General features: G+C 35.7%; 1 non-coding gene across 1 annotated transcript; it reads right to left on the reverse strand.

Annotated features, from left to right (window-relative positions):
* Positions 1–2,092: 2,092 nt before the first annotated feature.
* LOC121218871 (small nucleolar RNA R71) lies at positions 2,093–2,199 on the reverse strand. The gene has a single exon (XR_005915351.1). It is a non-coding gene; the product is annotated as a small nucleolar RNA R71 (small nucleolar RNA).
* Between the last annotated feature and the right edge of the window lie 4,087 nt (positions 2,200–6,286).

Genomic DNA, 6,286 nt, shown 5'->3' on the forward strand with positions numbered 1-6,286 from the left:
TATGCCTTTAGACTTGGTTAATTGCCTATACTTAGGTAAGTTTAGTTGCATTTTAGGATTTTCCATTAATGTTTTTAGGAAATTGCATTAAAAGGCTTGGACTGTGCTTAAATGTTATTCATGTTACTTCTAATTGTCTGCGGGAAGGATTTGTTTCTTAAGTGGCAGGTGTAGAATGAGGAAAAGAAGTAAATGAGTGAAGGTTTGTCGTGGCAAAATGTTGGACAGTTTGCCAACATGAATGTCTTGGCAATGCCAGGAGGAAACCAACCAACACTTAATTGTTATCAGCCCTACTAGCCTAAAAGAAAAGAAAAGATCATGAGATCGTTGGATGATGGGTTTACCCTAAAAGAGGAGATATAAAACCCAAAAATAAAAGCTGAAAATGGGAGAGGTAGATGGTTAGTGAGTTATTTTTGGAAGGAGAAATTCCTTAAACAAAAATAGAGGGTAGCGGTTGTGACAAGAATGGAGACACAAAGGGGAAGACGAAGGCAGTTCCTTTTGGTCACCGGAAGACATTTCGTAGCCAGAGTTGTGGGCTGGACAAGCGAAAGCTATCTTCCTGAGTTCTACCTTTAATTCTTTATTTTTTGTTCCATAATTTGATTTAAGGAAACGATATTGATTACTATTTTGAATCTGGATTCTACTCACAACCCATGAGCTAAATCTTATAGGGTTGGGATTACTTAATGAAACTTTTATTTCTATTATTGGCCACGACTTAGATTAGTTTTAATTTACTATTTCATTCAATGGTATTTATGAATAGCATGCGTATAATCTCTAGACATAGATGAATGTGCAACATGTTTATAAATTAATCTAATGGTAACAAGGTTAGGTTAGTTAGATTGAAGTTTAATAATATGAGCAAGTATTTGATCGAATACTTGTAACAGTCTCTAGACATAGAGCATCGTTCCATACTAAAAGAAAACAAAACAGTGCTTGGTACCATGCTAAAGGCCTATAGACATAGATTGCTTTGGGCAAGGTAACTTGAGGTCTTGCTCTCAAAAAAAGAAGGCCATTTTAGATATCTTCCGAGCAGTAGAATAAGACTGACTTTTCCAAGGCATTATTGGTTAATAAGAGTAGATTCTCAGTAATCCCAACCTTACGATTCAACATCATAGATCTTTTAACTGCTATAGCATATCTATTTTCATATCCTTAGTTTTTACTTGTTTACATATTATTCACGTAGTCATTCTCGTATTTGCCATTGCATACTTACTCTTGTCTTGCCATAGGATTTTCATTTATTTGTTAGAATTCACATATTCTACACATCAGTATTTCTTAATTATCTCTGCATTCTTATTATTGATTTTGCTATAGTATTAAACACACTTCTTTATAATAACTTGATAATTTTATACCTAACCGATCCCTGTGGAGATGATCTCACTTATCACTTTATTACTTGATCCGACGTGTACACTCGCACAATGCACTTAGCATATTCACACGTGATAAGTTTTTGGTACCATTGTCGGGGATCGACAATTTGGTGAAATTTGGTTTTGTCATTTTCGTATCTAATTCCATTAGTTTTATTTAACTTAGTTGTTTTTAATTTCTATAGGTTTTTTATTAGTGCATTAGTACAGGCATTCCTACTAACAAAGAATATCTTTTTGACTCTAAGATTAAGAGAACTTTGCGAAGAAGGAGAAGAGAAGTACGTAACATGTCTAGGGACATGAATGATCCTAGTCTGAATGATCCATTAAATCCAAATGGTCAGGATATTGATCTTCTTATCCATTACGTGATAAATGAACGAGATAGGCCAATTCGTGAACATGTTGTGTCAATTTTGGATGATCCGAATCCAATGATAGTTAGACCATATCCGAATCCAATGATAGTTAGACCATACATTTAAGCTCAACATTTGAATTGAAACCGGTGATGTTTTAGATGTTGCAAGCAACAGGGCAGTTCAATTATTTCCATATTCCTTGAGAGATAGAGCAAGAGTATGGTTGAATTCTTTTTTGTCGGGGACGGTGGCATCATGAAATGACCTTTGTCAGAGGTTTGTTTTTTACATTATAATATGCAAAACATGAATGTCAAGTTTAGAAATGACATCACGTATTTTTGACAATTAGAAGATGAAACATTGTACGAAGCTTGGGAAAGGTTTAAAGAATTACTTCAAAAATGCCCAATGCATTGGTTTCAGCACTAGACTTTGATGGAGATGTTTTATAATGGTTGAATGCACATACAAGGATGGTAGTTGATGCTTCTGCCAATGGTACTTTTTTGGATAACTCTTATAATGAAGCTTATGAGATTTTGGAACGGGTTGCCAACAATGATTATCAATATCTGATCACGCGAGTTGGGACTGGTAGGAGAATTTCTGGCACCATGGAACTTGATGCAATCACTTTATTAATAGGTTAAGTATCATCTTTAGCTAATATGATCAATACAATGAAGAGACCAATTATAGTTTAGGAGATGAAATCAACCAAGCTAATGTGTGTATATTGTGGTGAAAACCATGTTTTTTACGAATGCCCATCAAATCCAGCATCAGTATATTACATAGGCAATTTCAATCGAAACAATAGCCCCTATTCCAACATGTATAATACAGGATGGAAGCAACATCCAAATTTTAGTTGGAATAATCAAGGTGTGGGTAATTTTAACAATGCTACAAGACAAAATGCCATCAGTGCACCGCTTGGTTATACTCAACCCATGCCAAGGCAAAATGTCCAACAAGGTCAAGCATCGGTTCCTTTGTTATCATTATCATCATCATCATCATCATCATCATCATCATCATCATCTATTAAAGCTTTTTTGAAAGAATAAATGGCCGAGAATGATGTCGTAATTCAGAGTCAAGCAGTATCCATTTGAACTTTTGAGAATCAAGTGGGGCAAATAACAAATGCTTTGAGTTGGAGACTACAACGAGCTCTACCAAGTGATACTGAGAATTTGATATCATAAAGGAAGGAGCATTGTAAGACAATTACTCTCAGAAGTGGGACTCAGCTGAATGAAATCATTAAAGATGCCATGGCAAAAGAGGGAAAATCTGATTGCAACAATGGAAAGATTTCAGAAATGTCTGAAAATAAAACTTCATTTGGAAAGGCTAAAGAAAAGAATGTTGCAGAAGAATCATCTTGCTGATGGAAATGCTACGACAAAAGAACATCAGCAACCTGAAGGACAAGCACCTCCACCATTTCCTTTGCAATTTCACAATTATAAACAAGAGGCTCATTTCAAAAGATTTCTATATGTCCTTAAACAACTTAACATCAACATACCACTGGTTGAAGCTTTGGAGCAGATGCCCAATTATGTGAAATTTGTGAAAGACATACTGTCAGAGAAGCATAGATTTGGAGAATTTGAGACTGTTGCTCTCATTGAAGGGTGCACAATGATGTTGATCAGTATATTACTTCCAAAGTTGAAGAACCGAGGGAGTTTCACTATCCCATGCTCAATTGGAAATCATTATGTTGATAAGGAATTATATTATTTTAGAGCAAGTATAAATCTAATGCCTATGTCTACTTTCAGGAAGTTGGAAATTGGGAAAGCAATACCTATTTCAGTTACGTTGCGACTGGCTGATCGATCATACGCACTACTAGAAGGTAAAATTGAAGACGTGCTAGTAAGAGTAGATAAGTTTATTTCTCAAGTAGATTTCCTTATTTTAGAATGTGAAGCTGACAAAGATGTGCCAATTATTCTTGGAAGACCTTTTCTTGCTATAGGCAGGACTTTAATTGATGTGCAGAAAGGTGAACTGAACATGAGGGTAAATAAATAGTAGGCCACATTCAATGTATTCAATACCTTGAAATGTGCTAATGAGAATGAAGGATGCCACACTCTTGATTTGATATAAACAACAGAGAGGGAAGAGTTCACAAGATTTTGCCAGAACAATTTTGATAGTGATGAAGACTCACTTAAGTAGAGTGACGCAATAATTTTTGAGAACCTTGGTGAACTTGCGGAAGCCAAGAAGTTTGTGGATAGACTAAGGAAGAAGTTTGAATCCTTAGATTTATCAGATTGCTCTTTTAAGCCTCCTAAACCTTCTACAGAGGAACCTCCCACATTAGAGTTGAAACCTTTGCCGCAACATTTAAACTACAATTATTTGGGAGAAAACAACACTTTTCCAGTAGTTATTTCTTCCAAGTTGATACCCGATCAAGAGGTGAAGTTGTTGGAAGTATTCCAACAATCTAAGAAGGCATTGGGATGGATAATTGCCAACATCAAAGGAATCGGCCTAGCTATCTGTATTCATAATATTTTACTAGAGGATTTCCATAGAAATTCTTTTGAACAACAGAGGAGGGTGAATCCAATCATGAAGGAAGTTGTTAGAAAAGAGATTATCAAATGGTTAGATGCTGATATTATCTACTTGATCCCCGATAGCTCGTAGGTGAGCCTTGTACAATGTGTACTGAAGAAAGGTGGCACAATGATAAGCAACGATAACAATGAGTACTGTCAACGGATGAAGAGTCTGCATGGATTATCGCAAGCTCAATAAGGCACTTTGGAAGGATCATTTTCCATTACCATTTATTGACCAAATGTTGGATAGATTAGCAGGGAAAGCTTTCTACTATTCTTTGGATGGTTATTCATGATATAATCAAATTGCCATTACTTTAAATGACTTAGAGAAGACAACTTTCATGTGTCCATATGGTACTTTTGCATTTAGATTGATGCCATTCGGGTTATGTAATGCCTCGACAACCTTTCAGCGTTTTATGATGGCGATATTCTCGGACATGGTGGAAAATTTTCTTGAAGTCTTCATGGACAATTGCTCTATGTTTGGCAACGATTTTGAGGATTGCTTGAAAAATTTGGAATTGGTTTTGTGCCATTGTGAAGAAACAAATCTTGTTTTAAATTAAGAGAAATGCCACTTCATGGTTCATGAAGGTATTATGCTAGGGCATAAGGTATCGTGGCAACGGATTGAAGTTGACAAAGCTAAAATTGAGGTGATAGACAAACTATCACCTCTGACTAGTGTCAAGGGTATTACGAGTTTTCTAAGTCATGTGGGATTTTATAGAAGATTCATTAAGGATTTTTTGAAGATATCTAAACCCTTATGCAGCTTGCTAGAACAGAATAAACCTTTCAATTTTGATGAACCTTATTTGAATGCTTTTGAGGTGCTGAAAAGACGTTTGGTAACAACACCAATTCTAATAGTTTCGAAATTGACACTGCCTTTTGAACTCATGTATGACGCCAGCGATTATGCTGTGGGAGCAATGTTGGGATAGTGAAAACACAAGGTATTTCATGCAATTTATTATGCGAGTATGACATTGACGGATGCACAACTAAAATACACCACCACAAAAAAGGAGTTATTGGTTATGGTGTTGGCATTCGATAAAATTTGATATTATTTAGTTGGCACCAAAGTCACGGTCTACATAGACCACTCTGTTATTAAGTATTTGGTGACCAAGAAAGATGCCAAGCCAAGATTTATTCAGTGGATACTTCTGGTGCAGGAGTTTGATTTAGAAATTTGAGATAGAAAGGGGACTAAAAATCAAGTAGCTGATCACCTGTCAAGGTTAGAAGCTGGAAATGAAGATGACAAAATTCAACTTTTTAAAGAAGCAAATCCCACACCGACACCACCAGTACCTCCCTTTACTGAACCTATGATTGAATAGGATCATGAGATCAATCGAATTATTGATGAAATCACCAAATCAGATGATGAACAAGAGGATGTGCCACTCTAATCATTGAAAAAGAAAATGCGTTATAAGCATAGTGCATGCAAATCCACTCACAGAAAAGAATGAAGTAACCATGCTAAGCTCCAAGCTAGGGAAGTTTTCTTCCTTTCGTTGTATCATGCATTCCATTTGTTTTTCCATGCCATTTTTTTGTACATATATATCTTCTTGCATTCATGTTTCATGCCTGTACATGTATTGAGGACAATGCACCCTTTAGTTTTGGGGATGTATTAAGCATTTAGGATACATTTTCTATTTAGTAAACACTTTGTTTATATTTAGTAAGCATGTTCATTTTAGTGAATTTTGTCGTGCCACGTAACTTTCAAGGACTATTTCGACTATGATGAGTACAACTTTTACTTGTGATGTTCGATGATGAGCTTAAATTCTTCAATACACGAGAACATGTGACAATGGATTAGGTGAATTTAGCTTAGGAGAATTGCTTGAAAATTGACTCCTAAACATGAGATGTC

Source organism: Gossypium hirsutum, chromosome D06 (assembly GCF_007990345.1).
Source record: "Gossypium hirsutum isolate 1008001.06 chromosome D06, Gossypium_hirsutum_v2.1, whole genome shotgun sequence".
NCBI lineage: Eukaryota > Viridiplantae > Streptophyta > Magnoliopsida > Malvales > Malvaceae > Gossypium > Gossypium hirsutum.